Raw genomic sequence first — 17,904 nt, forward strand, 5'->3', positions numbered from 1 at the left:
GCAACAACAGTAAGAGAGGTGTGAAGTGCAATCATGTGAGATTCCGGAAACGTGGTCCAAAAATATGTAACTTCAGCCTGACAGCACTGTCTTTAATTTTAGCAGTAACTGCCAGCCAGTTCCTTTTGGATATAACTGAATGTGTAGTACATTGAATTAACGGACGGGTCGTATTGGTAGTTGGCTAGGTAAAGTTGCATTGAGACCTCCTGGTACGAGCTAGTACCTAGCTCTAAGCACTCTAGAAGACAACCCTTTCAATGATTTAATTTTTATAGAACATAGCTCATAATATGAATGACCCCACACGCCATCCTCACGTAATCTTGAAGTGCGTGTATAAGATTATCTCTTGGTTAAGAGATAACTCTTCCGGTGGTTCGAAATATTGGTTAAGTGATTATCTCTTGAAGTGCGTGTATGAATATTGTATGAGCTAGCTCATATGCAACCATCGGAGGAGGCCTGATGGTATGATTTTGAGTACATTGATTGAAGTTCGGAGCCATTTTGTGCACGTGACTTCATATATATGGAAGGAAAGGTTAAGGCGCCAAAAGGGAATGATGACTATTCAATATGCTTCATGGTTCCGAGATTCCACCAATTCCATGTTATAATTATGTATGAAGTCCATAAGAACTTATTACTAACATGATGGCCTTTGCTTTATAGGATGTGAAACCAATACTTACCAAGACATTCTGGTTAAGGGACAGAAGTATCTAAACCAGGTATGCAGAAGAAGAAATTGATATTTCATCTAATTCCAATCGCACCAAACTAATAAGAGCAGTTTCTTAACCTTTAAGACCTCTATTCTCACACGGCGACTGGTTCCCATGATTTACTGGTCATGCCAACAGCTTAGTAACCAAACAATTCTTACTCTCAACATCACACCTGCCATTATTCTTTTTCTTGGTGTTTTAGTCTCAGGTGCACGTGTAGGTCCTACTGTTCTTTTTCATTGCACAAACTTTACACTAGAGAGACATGCCAAGGCGTCACACAGAAAACCACCGTTTGTTGGCATAATGTTCAGTTGTAACTTGCTGGTCGCTAGCAGAGCAAATCATATGTCATAGCTTATATGCCATCTGAAGTTATCGGCCCATAGTTTATTAGGTTTGGCAATGCGATGACCCCATTCAAAGTTTATCAATCCGGTCAAAATTTTGTTACTCATTCTTCACTTGCTTCAGGGCTGTTCACATGTACTCCTATGTCTATGTGGCTCGCAAAGAAAGCAAAACCGTACGCTTATTTTACTTACTCTCCGCAAGAAGTAGGATCTTGTGATGAGGTATCACACTGGCATGCATGTTGGACATCGATATAATTGTACTCATGGATCGGCCCGTATATCAACCACGTCTTTCGCAAGCAGACACGATACAGGCAAGGTAACATTTTCTTTAATGTTGCTTGTGTTTACTTCGATATCTGTGAGCTATATACCGCTCATTGGTTAAAATGTAGTAGTAGCTAGATAGTAGCCATCTGAACATAGAGCAAGTTATTTTTCAAAATGTATTTGGTGATGCACGTGCAACCTTGTCGTTCAAGGCGTAGTGTGTCAATCTCTCTTCTTAGTTACTGACAAATTTAACTGAAAACCTCTGTTAACTTAATCTTTTTTGCTCCGACTTTCAAACCAGGCACATCAATTTTTCAGATCTGTTTTTTTTTTATGTTCGACAAAAGGGAGAGTCCCTACCTGAGTATATATTGCATTGGGCGGGCAAGAACGATTTCCCTCAAAGATATGCATGGAAGATTTTACTACAGTCAAAGAAAAGAAGCAATTACATGGGTACAAGCCATTCTCAGTTCTAAGTTTCACTTCACTGTTTGCATTGCTGCCATGTCATATAGAATTCGATGAAATATTGAATGAAATTACTATGCACAGTTTCATTGTTTGTTATTTCCTAGGATACAATGCAAGACACATGCTTCTTGGGAACAGTGTACACAGGGTTTTATCCCTATGAAACTCATCTTCATTAATTTCTGGCCACATCAATAAAAACGTCGACCAAGTAGCAGTTTGCGCCCGCAGTCATTACTGCCTCAGGCACCGCATACGAGCAATAGGTGTCAAAGGAGTATGCTTCTGAAGACAATGTGATGTCTATGTTTCCAAACGTGCCAGCATCCCAAGGCACACCGTGGGAGACACCAGCGCTTGGCAGGGGTAGCGTTCGCTGTGTGGACCACGACCACGGACCAGAATTGCATGGCGAAAAGGTCATGAGTTTCAGTGGATGCGGGCCAGAACGAGAAAGCACTCGGAAAACTGAAGAGGCGGTGGCTCTCAGTTTTGCAAAACAAATTTGCACGACTGCACCCAGAATTCCCTTTCTGGATGCCTCTCATTCCAAATCGATGATAAGATGGATAAGGGCAATCAGCTCCTGCACTATGTAGGTATACATACTACTCTCTCCTTGCCGATCAATGCAGAATTTCTGGTGGTCAAGCTAGTGCGGAAGACATATATATATATGACAAGTGGCCTTACAGATAGCAATAAATGAAGTGCATCATCACTCAGGTTGTTGCGACCATTTATTGTTAGCAAGTCTTACATGTCTGACTTCTTTTTTCTTATTATAATTTCTGGAACCTGAGAGTTGGGAGTACCGGAGGCTTTCTCTGCTTAAAAATGATTTGTATGTCCAGTCAAAACACCATTCGTAGGGGCGGTTTACGGGTCGGTTGCTGCTTTTCAACGCTAAAAATGTGAATTTGCAGGCACTACCTCTACGAATGAGTTTCCAGAGACCGTCCATCCTAGACAACTGGAAAACACGCATTTAACACCGGTTCCTAACTCCCAATAGTACCAGATTCGCAACTGATACCATGAATCTGTGTAACACCTGTGGTGTTATGCATTGCATTAGACGCCAATCACATGCGTAACATGATCATTAGCATTTTTGCATTTTAATTTTTTTGTAAGCAATTGAGCACATCTTTTAATATGCAATTTAGGAAGGTTAAACCAATTTTTGCAATTAAATATATTAATGGAAAGCTCAAAAATCGAAAATTTGAGTTTCATACTAAATATTGTTTATAATGTCAAATGAATCATTGCTGACTCATGAACATGTTTGTATGATGAAACAAAGTCATATTCCAATTTAAATGCATATTAGATTGAAATCTCCAAGGGTTAGAAATTCAGAAAGTATCTATATCTAACAGCAATTTAAATTAAATTTTAACTAAACCCTTGAAATTTGGTCAATATCAAATTGATATGATACTGTTGTATGAAAACTTGATTTAATAGTTTAAAATCTCATTCAGTATTAAAGATAAATAGGGCTAAAATCCCATGCTTAGTTCTTGCTTGTTCTCGAGTAAGTTTTTAATACAAATCAGCACTGTGTTTCACTATTTAATTCTGCACTTAATCATGGATAATAAAACATGATGCTCGAATGGATATCCATTTAATATGCAAGTGTTGTAGCTAGATTTATCTTTGATGGAGGATAGACATATTGGGTAAAGAACAAGCCACATGAAAACTAAAACAATGCTCTCAAATTTAAATAAACTACAGAACTGTGTTCTTGATGTAATACTTTGTTTTTGAAAAGAAATTACATTTATTGCACTAAGCAAAGTTCAGTTTTTGTGAGTAGTGCAAAGCTAATTGTTTTGTTGCCAGTTTGCCACCATCCATGGCTCTAAACAGAGCTGATGCTTCTTTAAAGTTGAGTACATAGTAACAGCAACGTTGCATACCTTCAGGGATGAGCCTGATTATAAAGACTTTGTGGTGCTTGGTTATTTTGTGGTGCTCGTGTTGACCTTCTATGGGCCTGGTCCTTCCAGGCTTGTTTTGACTCTTGAGTCTGTTTTGTTCCAGTTACATGCCTGCTGTGCACATGTTCGGTCTTTCCCCTGGCAAATCTTTTATCATGAATAATAGAAACTGGAATATTTTATGTTGGAATGTTAGGGGTATAAATAGTGAGGGAAAGTGCGATGCTCTAAGAAATAAAATAGAGGAAAACGCCTGCACTATCTTCTGCTTACAAGAGAGCAAACGTGATTCTTTCGATACACAGTACATTCGCAATTTTGCACCAAAGAGGTTTGACAACTTTGATTATATTCGCTCGGTTGGAGCCTTGGGTGCGATTCTTGTTGGTTGGAACAGCTCTGTCTTCGTGGGTTCCACTTCTGAAAAGAACCAATAAGCAATTTCATGTCAGGGGCCCGTAGCAACGCCCGTCGCTGCTGCACCTCACCGGCGTTGGAGACGATGTACTGGGAATGAAACACACGCGCGAACTGGACACAGACTCAGAGTATTTTGTGCGATCAATCGATCCACGTTTTCTGTGATTGCAATTGCTATATGTAGGGAAAACAAAACAGAGCCTCACCGGCCACTACGCCCGAGCATTTCGGCATGGATTTCCATCACAAAGTGCCATCCCACCTCGCTCTTTCATGCCGCAAGACCCGGGCACCAAAACAGAAGAAACAACCCCATGCGAACGCAGCGCACGTCAGGTTGCAGACTCAACGGTCCAGAGCTCCTACAGCTTGGACATCTACGTTATTTGCTAAAGAATAAACATGCTAAAGAACTGATCATGCGCCTGGATTATCAACATTTCAGTGGCTTTCACTTCGAAACATAATGGTGAAACATGGAAGATGACAGTAGTTTTATGGACCCTGCACTGAACCAGCCAGAACTATCTTCATTGATTGGATGAAAGGCTTGGTTATACAGGATGATAACAATTGGCTTTTGTTTGGGAGATTTCAACTTTTATCAATCTCTAGAGAACAGAAACATGCCGGGGGGAAACATACATGACACTTTCCATTTCAATGAAGCTATTGGCCATCTGGGCCTTTTAGAACTGCCGATTAAGGGAGGGCTTATACTTGGAGTAATATGCAGTGAAACCCCCTTCCAGAACAACTTAACTAGTTCTTCACCTTGGTCAATTGGACTTCTGTTTACCCAAACACCCTTATCCTGCCACTGTCATAGCCAAAATCACACATTTTCAGGTTTGAGAACTTTTGGCCAGATCGCCCTGGATTTCTAGATACAGTTAAAAACACTTGGGATGTCGCACCAACAAACAAGTATGGTTCTTCTTCTATAATCACAACAAAGCTCAAATCCCTTCGATAGTCTCTCAAACACTGGAGTAAAGGTATCTCTAATCCAAACATCCGGATAGCAAAGATGCAATAAAATCATTCTCTTTCTACACTCTAGAAGAATTCTGGCCACTCTACCTATCAGAATGGAATTTCAGAGTAATCATCAAGAATCAACTAGCATGTATCCTCAAGTACAGAAACACATATTGGAAGAAGAGACACACTGTGACCAGAATTAAACTAGGGGACGAATGTACCAATCTTCCCTGCAATGGCCACTGTCACATACAGGAAAAATTTGATCACTCAACTTAAGGATGAAGCTGATAATATTATTTGTGACCATGAGAGTAAAGCTGCTATGATCTGGTCAACCTTCAGGAACAGAATGGGTGTAACAACTGATCCAACCATGCATTTTGATCTACAAAGCCTTTCTCTCTGGATATTGATCTTAGCTCCTTGGTTCAACCATTTTCAAACGAAGAAATTGATAGAATTGTCGGAATCATGCCAGCAGATAAAACCCCTGGTCCAGATGGCTTCAATGGAATGATTATGAAGAAATGTTGGTCCATATTAAAGAAGATTTCTATCAGTTATGTCAGGATTTTTTTGAAGGACACCTCAGCCTGGAGCCAATAAACAATTCCTTTATCACACTAGTGCCAAAGATAAACAATCCAGAGAGACTTAATGATTACAGACCTATTTCATTACTGAACTGCAGCATTAAGATTTTGACCAAGATTCTATCAGAAAAATTACAATTGGTAATTTTAAAGTTGCTGCATGCAAACCAATATGGCTTTATTAGATCAAGAACCATACTTGATTGCCTGGCCTGGAACTTTGAATATATCCATCAGTATCACCAATCCCGAAGAGAAATCATAATCCTCAAACTAGATTTTGCCAAGGCCTTTGATACTATAGAGCAATCAGTTATGCTTGCAGTCATGGAGCAGATGGGCTTCCCCCCAAAATGGTTTCATTGGATCAGCCTTCTTTTCTCAGGAAACTCCTCTGTCCACTAAATAGGATCCCAGGAAAATAGTTTAAATGTAAAAGAGGTGTTAGACAAGGTGACCCTCTCTCGCCTTTACTCTTTGTTTTGGCGGCTGGATTGCTTCAGATAGTTATTAACAAAGCCTTCCAAAGTAACTTGCTCAAGGCACCTCTACCCCAGGCCCATGCAGATTTCCCAATTACTCAATATGCTGATGACACTCTCTTGATCATGGAAGCAAGTGCACCCCAACTGGTTTGTCTTAAAGCTCGTCTACACACTTTTGCTGAATCCACTGGACTTAGAATCAATTATAGCAAATCACAAATGATCTCCATTAATCTGCCTGACTCTAAAGCTGAGACTCTGGCCAGAACTTTTGGTTGGCAACTGAGTACAGTGCCATTCACCTATTTGGGGCTACCAATGGGAACAACCAAACCAAAAATGAGTACAGTCGCCCCTCTTCTCCACCCAACCCTAGCCGAGCGCGCGGTTCTAGCACACCGGTGACCAGCGTTCCTGCCCTGTACGTGTGGACTTCGAGGAGGCGCTGCTGCGTTGCTGTGGTGCTGATCGGCGGGACAAGGAGGAGGAGCTGCAAGCCGTGATCTGCTTCTTCTTCACCGATGTGCGACTACGTTGGGGCGAGCTACCCCAACTCTACTTCCGTTGTGCTGCGCGACTAGTGGTAATGATCCATGATCACCGCTTACATGAGATCCTTGTTGCACGCGGTAGCTAGCGTAGCATCCCTGTTTCCTATCAGTGGTACCAGAGCGATCATGTTTAGACTTTGGTCTGGATGCGCATAAAGAGATATGCTTTGTTTATGGTAATGCAATCTGTTCATATGCGATGTGTAGATTGATGCACGGTGTGGGATCGGTACGAGTTGATAGCATCACGATGATTGTAGATTGGTTCGTGTTCTTTCTCTACTATGCGAATGACATGCCCATACCGGCTGGAATCACCATCTGTGCTAACTGTGCAAACGAGAAGAGATTGAACCGATGTATCATGTGTTGCGGTCTTCTCCGATGTACCAGTCGCGATGGTCAATGTGATTGATCTGATGAAAATAAGGGATATTATGAATGACCCTAAATTGGCCTGATTGGATCAATCCGATGAGATTTTCGTAGCAATTCTATAGATACGATCTATGATTTCCCGAAGAGCTTTCCCGCCATTGCCATCTGTTGATAGCGGCCTCTTCATACCCCTACAGTAGAATACATTCTGTGCCTAACTCGTTTTTGCAAGGTATGCTATGAATGGTATGGCCTCAATATCATGTGATGATCTGTGTGTAACAAGTTGTGTGACTTGCGAATCACAAGTTGAAACAACCGGGTTGAGGGGTTCCCATTATTGTATAACGGCCTGTGTGTCGACATGTGATGCTTGATCCCCTCATATAATTTACTTTACTAGTGCTATTAGATGTAACAGCTTAGTATTTGTCCTTGGAGCCCTCAAGCATGATGGCAATCATGATCACCACAAGACAGGAAGGATGGCAATGGAGGTCATCGTGGAGCCATGGCGATGGAGTCCATTGTGATGCAAAAGGCCATACTGTTCACAATATAATATGATTATATGCTTGTGATGTTTACTTACCTATTGTACTATTCTCTCATGTCTTTCATATGGTCGATATGCTTTTAATCATGATAGAATAGCTTCCCTCATTAAAGTTGAGAAATTTGATATCCTTTTCCAATAGCTGCACCTATTAAAATTTTGATCGTTGTGTGGTAGGTTTACCAAAGTAGAGTACCATCAACTATCATCATGAATAGGGTGGGTGTCGGATATTCACTAGCAATAGTATTAGTTTACTCAACAAAGCTATCAAAATGGTTTTGGACTTTAGGATATGGAGTTGGAGCCGGGGCATTGGATGCCACCCAACAAACAAGAGTCATATAGAGATATGATTAGCAATTTTTTGTTTACCTATGTCACTAAATTTCTAGCAGTGAAGCCAAAGTTCACTAGGATTTTAGTGAATATAGATCTTGGTCCCCTATATATCGTTAGAGGAAAGACGATGTTAATATAGTGGGAGTCTTTTATTAAATTTGTTAATAGAAGCATTGCATAAAACTTAGTGCTAAAACCTTGCTCTTATTTTAATGTTGTAGATCATGTCTGCCAGTAACACTTCCACTTTCAATTTGCGATCTGTTCTTGAGAAAAAAAAGTTGAGTGGAACGAACTTTATTGATTGATACCGCAACTTGAGAATTGTTCTTAGGCAAGAGAAAAAGGGGTTCTTGAGCAACAATACCCTGGTGACCTCCCCAATGGTGCAACTGCTGCAGCCCGCAGAGCTTATAGGAAGCACTGCAATGATTCGCTCGATGTCAGTTGTCTCATACTTGCCACCATGTCCTCTGATCTGCAGAATCAGTATGAGCATGCCGATGCTCACTGCATGATTGAGGGGCTGCATGGAATGTTTGAGAACCAAGCTAGGACTAAGAGGTACAACATCTCAAAGTTATTGTTTGCGTGCAAGCTGGCAGAGGGTAGCCCGGTCAGTCCTCATGTGATCAAGATGATTGGTCACATAGAGACTTTGGAGAAACTTGGTTCGAATCTCAAGCCTGACTGGCTATTGATGTCATTCTCGAATCACTCCCGGCGAGCTATAAGCCTTTTATCATGAACTTTCAGATGAATGGCATGGAGAAAACAATGGCTGAATTGCATGGGATGCTAAAAATAGTAGAGGAGAGCATTAAAAAAAACCCCACTCATGTGAGGTGGGACGCCTTCCAAAGGCAAAGCTAAAGGAAAGATTTCTAATGAGCCCTCAAGCTCTAAGCAAAAGCCAAAGGTCAAATCTGGCCCTACTCCTAATGATGAATGCTTCCATTGCTGTGCCAAGGGGCATTGGTCAAGAAACTGCAAGAAATACTTGGAGGATCTGAAGAAGAAGGGAAGTGAGACTTCCACCTCAGGTATAAATATTATAAATATTAAAGAAATTAATATTGTTATATCTTCCAGTGAATCATGGGTATTTTATACTAGATCGATGATTCACACTTGCAAATCGTTGCAGAAACTTCAAAGGACTAGAAGATTTGCAAGGGGCGAGTTGGATGTTCGTGTCAGCAATGGAGCAAAGGTTGTGGTCATGGGGGTCAGCAGTTATCACTTGTCATTACCCTCTGGATTAGTTTTGGAATTAAATAATTGTTATTCCATTCCTGCTTTGAGTAAGAATATTATTTCTTCTTCATGTTTGGAAGAAGTTTATGGTTATGAGATTGTAATAAAGAACAAGCGTTGTTCAATTTATTATAATGATATAATTTATGCTCATTGTCCATTGGTGAATGGATTGTACGTTCTTGATCTTGAGGATAAACCTGTTTATAACATTAATGCAAAACGGGTTAGACTGAATGATTTGAATCCCACTTTTTGGCGTTGTCGCTTAGGTCATATAAATGAGAAGCGCATAGAAAAACTCCATAAAGATGGTTTCTTGAGCTCATTTAATTTTGAATCATTTGACACGTGCGAGTCTTGTTTACTTGGAAAGATGACTAAAGCGCCCTTCACTGGTCAAAGTGAGAGAGCAAGTGACTTGTTGGGACTTGTACATATCGATGTATGTGGACCAATGAGCTCAGTAGCCAGAGGTGGTTTTCAGTACTTCATCTACTTAATGAGGCACAAGTATGAATCATTTAAAAAGTTCAAAGAATTTCAGAATGAAGTACAAAATCAATTGAGCAAGACAATTAAATTTCTACCATCTGATCGTGTGGGTGAATATTTGAGCCACGAATTCTGTGATCATCTGAAACAATGTGGAATTGTTCCACAATTGACTCCCCCTAGAACGCCTCAATGGAATGGGGTCTCAGAACGGAGGAACCGCACCTTGTTAGACATGGTTAGGTCGATGATGAGCCATATTGATCTTCCACTATTATTTTGGGGCTTACTACAAGAAAATAGCGTAATTTTGTCGGCTAGAAACCGTCGAAAATAGCCCGAAAGCCGTCAAAAATAGCTATTTTTGTCGGTCAGCCGATGAAAATAGGCCGACGGAATAAAATCAACAAAAATGGGCGCATTTTTGTTGGCAACCGACGAAAATAAAAGTATTTTCGTCGGTCAGAGAGGCCGACGAAACTGTGCAACGTATTTTCATCGGCCCGTTCAGCCGACGAAAACAATGGTATATATTTTCGTCGACCTGCTAGCCGATGAAAACGATGGCAGATATTTTACACTGAACTGGGTTCCAACTAAGTCTGTGGAAAAGACTCCATAAGAGATATGGACTGGGAAACATCCTAGATTATCTTTCCTCAAAGTTTGGGATGTGAGGCTTATGTCAAACGTTTGATGTCCGATAAGCTCACCCCAAAATCAGACAAGTGTTTCTTTGTGGGGTATCCGAGGGAAACCAAAGGATATTATTTTTACAATCAAGCGGAAGGAAAAGTGTTTGTTGCCCGCAATGATGTCTTCTTGGAGAAAGAGTTTCTCTCAAAAGGAGTTCGTGGGAGCAAGCTGCAATTTGAAGAAATTCAGGAAGTACCTGAAACGGTTTCAGCCCCCACTGAACTTTCACGGGATGAACAAGGAGTTGTAGAACCCATTGTGGAAGAACCAGCCCCACGAAGGTCTATAAGGGCACGTCGCGCACCTGAAAAGTTCACGCTCCTAACCATGGGGTAGAGCGATGTATTGTTATTGGAAAATGATGAGCCTAATACCTATAAGGAAGCAATAATGGGGCCAGACTCTGAGAAATGGCTTGGAGCCATGAAATCCGAAATAGAATCCATGCACGGAAATCAAGTTTGGAACTTGGTTGATCCCATTGACGGTGTGAGACCAGTGGAGTGCAAGTGGATTTTAAGAAAAAGATAGACATGGAAGGAAATGTTCATATCCATAAAGCGTGATCGGTGGCGAAAGGGATTAAACAAATTCAAGGTGTTGACTATGATGAAATAATTTTTGCCCGTCGCAATGCTAAAGTCTATTCGGATTCTTCTAGCTATTGCCCCATTTTATGACCATGAGATATGGCAAATGGATGTCAAAATGGCTTTCCTGAATGGAAACCTTAGTGAGGATGTGTATATGATACAACCTGAAGGTTTTGTCAATCTTAAAAATGCTAGAAAAATATGCAAGCTTTAAAAGTGCATTTATGGGTTAAAGCAAGCATCTCAGAGTTGGAATAGTCATTTTGATGAAGTAGTCAAAGGGTTTGGCTTCATCAAGAATGACGAAGAGCCTTGTGTTTATATAAAGGCTAATGCTGTATTTCTGATCCTTTATGTGGATGATATATTGTTAATCGGAAATGACATTCCAATGTTGAAAGCCACTAAATCTTTACTAGGAAAAAGTTTCTCAATGAAGGATTTAGGTGAGGCTGCATATATTTTGGGCATTAAGATCTATAGAGATAGATTGAAAATGTAATTGGATTAAGCCAAGATACATATATTGACAAGGTATTGACAAGGTTCAATATGCAAGATTCAAAGAAGGGTTTTCTGCCAATGTCACATGGTGTCAGTCTCTGCAAGAGTCAGTGTCCCTCGACACCTGATGAGCAAGAGAAGATGAGTGTGATTCCATATGCTTCAGCTATTGGGTCCATCATGTATGCCATGTTTTGTACACGCCCTGATATAGCCTATGCTCTAAGTGTTGCAAGTAGATACCAATCAAACCCAGGAGAGGCTCACTGGGTCACAACCAAGAATTTCCTGAAGTACTTTAGAAGAACTAAGGATAAGTTTCTCGTCTATGGAGGTGAGGAGGAACTAGTTGTAAATGGTTACACCGATGCTAGCTTCCAAACTGACAAGGATGACTTTAGATTGCAATCTGATTTTGTGTTCTGCCTCAATGGAGGGGCAGTGAGCACTGGAAAAGTTCCAAGCAAGAAACTGTAGCAGATTCCACGATGGAGGCCGAGCACATAGCAGCTTCAATAGCTGTGAAGGAGGCTGTTTGGATCAGAAAGTTTGTTTTTGAGTTAGGTGTTGTTTCTAGTGAGTCCAGTCCAATGGACATGTATTGTGATAATAGCGGTGCCACAAGCTAAGGAGTCTAGATCATACCAAAAGTCCAAACACGTACTACGGCGCTATCACCTTATCTGTGAGATAATTGATAGAGGTTATGTAAAGATTTGCAAGGTGCACACGGATTGAAATATTGCTGATCCGTTGATGAAGGCCCTCTCACAATAGAAGAATGAGGCGCATATGAGTTCCATGGGTATTAGATATTTGCATGGTTGACTCTAGTGTGAGTGGGAGATTTTTGTAATCATGTCTAAGTTTGTGTTTTATTTAATAAAGTGTTATATGTTCTCTAAATGACAATTATTTACATTATTTAACAAGTGTGTGACTTGTTTGTGAAACTCTCTTATTATTATATTGTTGTTCTAAATGATCCCTAGTTTTGCTGATATGAGGAACAATAATGGTTTATAAACTAGCACATGTATTGGTTGATGATCATGTTTCACAGATCATACATATGGAGATATTAAATCAATAATGTGGACATATGTAAGGGAACATAGTGTTGGATTCACCCATCTCGAGACACTGCGTAGTTGTCTTAAAATGTGCCATAAGTTGGTCTCGAGTGGTATACCTGCATAATCCTTTGACTTGAGATCGCCATTGTTTCTCACTGTGCGTAGTGGTGCACTTTGGGACTACCAAACACCACTCCGTAACTGCATGGCTATAAAAGTAGTCTTTGGGTGTATCATGAAACATGGAATGAGATGTGAGCGGATCAAAATGGAATTTGCCCCTCCTAGACAGCAGGAGAGATATCTCTGGGCTCCTCGATGCGGTTGGATTAAGAAAGTGCATGGCCTTGCCAAAATGATTAAAGAGATAATCATAAAGTGACTAAAGAGTTAGTCATAAATTGTAATCCGTTGCAAGATCGAGTTAAATGGTCAAGCTATCACAAGGGTGACACGACAGGCCTTGAGCTTGATTGGTATCCTGAGGCAAAGGGATTAGTGAATGTGTATATCCAAAGGTTTTTGCCGATATGATCTTTATGTGTGCGTGGGAGTCAGCACACCCTGCTAGGTGCCTCTACTGATTAGTGGCGCAAGAATGGTTTTTACAGTACAACTACTCACATATAAACCTTACGGGTCACACACATAACGGGTTGGAACGAAAACTTGCCTCTATGATTGTCTCTAGTGCAAGTGGGAGATTGTTGGTGATAATGCTCAAGAGGCAACCATGCGTGGGCCGGATATTGATCGGAGGAGGATTAGAACCCTAATGGGCTTCCAGCATGAAGGCCTATTAATTGGGTTCTATATAATGAGGGGCGGGGCTGTGGGCGGCGAACACACTTGCGCCACAAATCCTAGCTACAGTCGCCCCTCTTCTCCACGCAACCCTAGCCGAGCGCGCGGTGCTAGCACACCGGTGACTAGCGTTCCTGCCCCGTACATGTGGACTTTGAGGAGGCGCTGCTTCGTTGCTGTGGTGCTGATCGGCGGGACAAGGAGGAGGAGCTGCGAGCCGTGATCTGCTTCTTCTTCACCGACGCGTGACTACGTTGGGGCGAGCTATCCCCACTCTACTTCCGCTGTGCTGCGCGTCTAGTAGTAATGATCCATGATCATCCGATTACGTGAGCTCCTTGCGTAGCGTCCCCGTTTCCTATCAGCAAAATGACGCTCTCCTCCTCAAGCATCTCTACAAATTCTACTCCCGACAGGACATCCCATGGGTTAACTTAATTTGGATGACATATTACACAAATAAAGTGCCTCATGCCTCTAGATAGGTGGGATCTTTTTGGTGGAAGGATGTTATGAGACTCAATGTACTTTACAGAGGTATTGCAAGATGTAAACTAGGTGATGGCTGCACAGTTCTTTTTTGGGAGGATCTCTGGAGCACAGAGGTGCTAGCTGACCCCTTTCCGAGATTATTATCTTTTGTAAGAAACACACAAATCTTAGTTGAAGAGGTCATGGAAGCTCCGGACCTAGATTCCCTTTTCTCTCTGCCACTATCAGCTCAGGCATACCAAGAAATGCAAGCATTGCAAGTTTACCTTCAGGAAATATCATATCAGGCAACCAGAAATGATTCTTGGACTTACATCTGGGGGAACAATATATACTCTTCCCACAGATTCTACAAATTCCTTTTTTCAGGCATCCAGACAGCCCCTACTTTCTCTTGGTTATGGAAATCCAAATGCACCCTCCGGATCAAGTTTTTTGCCTGGCTTTTGTTCCTAGGCAGACTTAATACCAAGGACATCTTGCAGCGTCGTAACTACAACGTCCAGTCTGGTACAGTTTGTGTCCTTTGTAACACTGGAGCAACAGACTAGAGATTATCTTTTCTTTGAGTGCGATTTCTCATAGTCTTGCTGGGCAATAGTTAGCATCTCCTGGGCAGAGAATTTGGACCTTCATGGTAAAATCGCTCTGGCGCTACAAGCGTGCTCGCAAAATTTCTTCATGGAAATCTTCTTGGTTGCAGCTTGGGAACTTTGGAAACATCGGAATGCGATCATCTTTGAAAGGGAACGTGGTATCTTGCAGACTTGGGTTAGAAACTTTAAAACGCAGCTAGCTCTCCAATCCTGGCGATTTAGAGAGGATAGAAGTCTTTTAATTTCTCAATGGATCGAGACTATTCTGTAATCTAACTTGTATATCCAGCTAAACCCCTCCCCCTTCTTTGCAAGTATTCTTGTACATACCTCTCTGTTTCTCTTTTTTTGATATAAATGAAAATCGAAGTGCTGTGGGGAACTCCCCCACAGTTTGCCCTTCAAACAAAAAAACGTTGCATACTTGCATGCATGACTATTATAATTATATCATAAATATCGAAGCAACTGGCTATGAGTAGAATTTACCTGATCCAATTGCAGACACTAGCAAAAGTGTGTGCCTAAAAATCATTCCACTGTAGACAAGCAACCTGTTGTTAAGGCGAACAAGCCATCAAAAAATTTGTCAACGCTGAAATGATTTTTTTTACATTAAACTGGTATTAACCCATGTAAAAGTTAAAATACGCATGCTATCACTCAGGTAATACGTAGGTTAATTTTCAAGAAAAATAAAGTATAGATTAAGTTCTGCATGTAAGCTTTTCACTTCTCTTTTTCTTCAGTAAATTGCTCTGCAAACAAGCAGAGACAGAAATGCACTTGAGTTTGAGATAACATACCGAGATAGAATCCATAAAAATGATGAATAAAAATCAACAGCTTGGATCACGTTGATCCTTCGAGACTCAGTTTTTACGGAAGAATTCATTATTGGCCCCAAACCAATCAGTACATGAACCTACACTAGGGATGACCAGAAAAAATTATAAGATAAAGTTACAAGGATAAAACGAATGCAAGCATCTTGGAAACTAGCACATGGTGGGACAAACATCTCATGTTTTTCATTGTAGATGTGACCTATGCAGCTCTAAATAGAGTCACAACACGAGTTAAAGGTATTGCTGATGAGAGGGCTGCAGTGAAGTGGCCAACAGTGGCATAGTCCTTTTGTCCTACGTTGTTTGGACCAGTTGGTGGTCGGCGATAGCTAGTGGGGAAATCATCCTTACACTCAGTAAATTGATATGCTACACTAAAACACCGTTGGTCACTTGGAGCAGAAAAATAATAAAGAAAGGTAGTTCTGTCAGCCACTTCGATCAGAACTCTCGGTAAAACTGCAGATTGTAGTAGTGACTGGAGCAGACGTGTTGATGCTGTTACCAACTAATTTCAATCGTCTATTTGATCAGAAAATTAGGAGAACTAACCGTTATATTTATCCAAAATAATATTAATTCCGCATGTCCCCTCGAAAATATAGCTATGCAGGAATTTGAGCTAAAATGGAGGAAAACACACCTTCAAATCCAAAGCACACAAAACACCGACCAATCACGAGAAAGCACGAGGATTGAAGGACCCACATGACACCCTCAAGAGCAAGGAAACAAACTCTCAATCCAAGGCAACACCTCTTCGGACAATCAGAACGCGCCGTTCAGCCTTCCATGGATTAAAGGGCCCACCAGAACATGCAACCGACTTAGGATAGCGCCAACTCATCAACCATGGACCAGAAAGCCCACTTACCAGTGTCCTTGCCAAAGGGGTGGCCAAAGGCGGTTATCCTGGTTCGGCCGAACTGGTGGTTTAGCCGAACTGGTGGTTTAGCCGAACCAGTTTTGGCGCCACCGCCTTACCTCCTTCACGTGGCGCCTACTTATTTGGATCTCAAGGTCGGTTCCAAGTAAACCCCCTTCGTTTGTTGGCCAAAGCACCCCTTGGACACATCTATAAATATAAGGGGAGGGGCTCCTACACCAACACACAACACACACAACCCTCACTACAAGAAATCTTATTTTCTATGACATTTTCATTTGTGACGATGTAAAATATGTCACAAAATGGTTGCGTTTATGAGGATTTTTGTGAGACAGATTTGATTTATGATGAAAAAAGTTATTTGTCATTAATTTTTCCACAAAAACGTCATAAACTAGTTTCTTGCAAAACTATGACAATTTTTTTTGACACTAACACAATTTGTCATAATTTTTGCTGAGTTGGACTTGTTGACTGGTCTTGCCTGCTGACATGGCTGCCACGTATCTGTATTATCCACACATGTCAGTATTGGACCCACAAGTCCCAAGTTATATAAAATATAAATTTAAAAAATGTTGCAGAGGCCAGGAATCAAACCTGGCTCCCCTTGAACGCAGCCAACGCTCCTAACCATCTAGGCTGTTGTATACTTTGTTCAGGATCACACTAGTAGTTCTATATAGCACTTCTGAGTTTGTTAGATCTCTGTGCCGATGCTAGGTCTTTCCAGCCACGTAGAAACAGGGGAGGTGCGGCTTTCTTCCTCCCAGATATCGCCACTGCCCCCATTCTTCCTCTCCACCTCCGCTCCCGACGCCTCCTTGCCAAACCACGTGTGGATCTCGCACCGAGAACTCCGCCTCTCCCTCTCTGCTTTAGCTGTGATCCATCCTCCTGTGGTCCTCTGCTTCGTCATCCCTGCTCCGTCCACCTGTGGGCCTCTGCCTCGTCATCCGTGCTCCGGAGGTCCGCCGCAGGTGTGGGCTGAAGAGGGGATCTGCAGGAATTTTCACCGGCGCCGCCCGAAGCTTCAGGCCGGCAAGCCCCTGCCCGGTGTCCAGTCACGCCTGTCCTTACCAGCACTAGTTGCTGACCACCGGCAAGCCCCTGCCGCTGCCCAGCCGCCGGCCGACAGCTCCTTCTTGGCTACTCTAGTGCTCCTCCACCCTGCTAGTAAGGCATGCCTGCTATGTGCTAAAATAAATCTCAAATTTGTTCTCTATTGTGGTTAGTTTCAGTTGAACAATTAGATCTCAGCAGCAGGTCCTTGCTGCCCCCTAGCTCTCATTGCAATGAAGATATTCATAGATGAATTATGCTACGTAGAGAATCACATGCTTGTACTATTTTTATACGTTTTTTGTGTCTTCGTAGATGAATTATGCTGCACACTAGATAAGGTGCTACCATTGTTTTGCAGTATGCTGCTACCAAGTTTTGTAATTATTATTTTATTTCAATTTGTGGCAGATGGACAAATCTTGGATGAATAGTAGGCTTTTTAGCAAGGCACATCTAGATGGGATGAAGGAGTTCATGCAGTTTGTTTC

The sequence above is a fragment of the Panicum hallii genome, chromosome 2, assembly GCF_002211085.1.
Source record: "Panicum hallii strain FIL2 chromosome 2, PHallii_v3.1, whole genome shotgun sequence".
Classification (NCBI taxonomy): domain Eukaryota; kingdom Viridiplantae; phylum Streptophyta; class Magnoliopsida; order Poales; family Poaceae; genus Panicum; species Panicum hallii.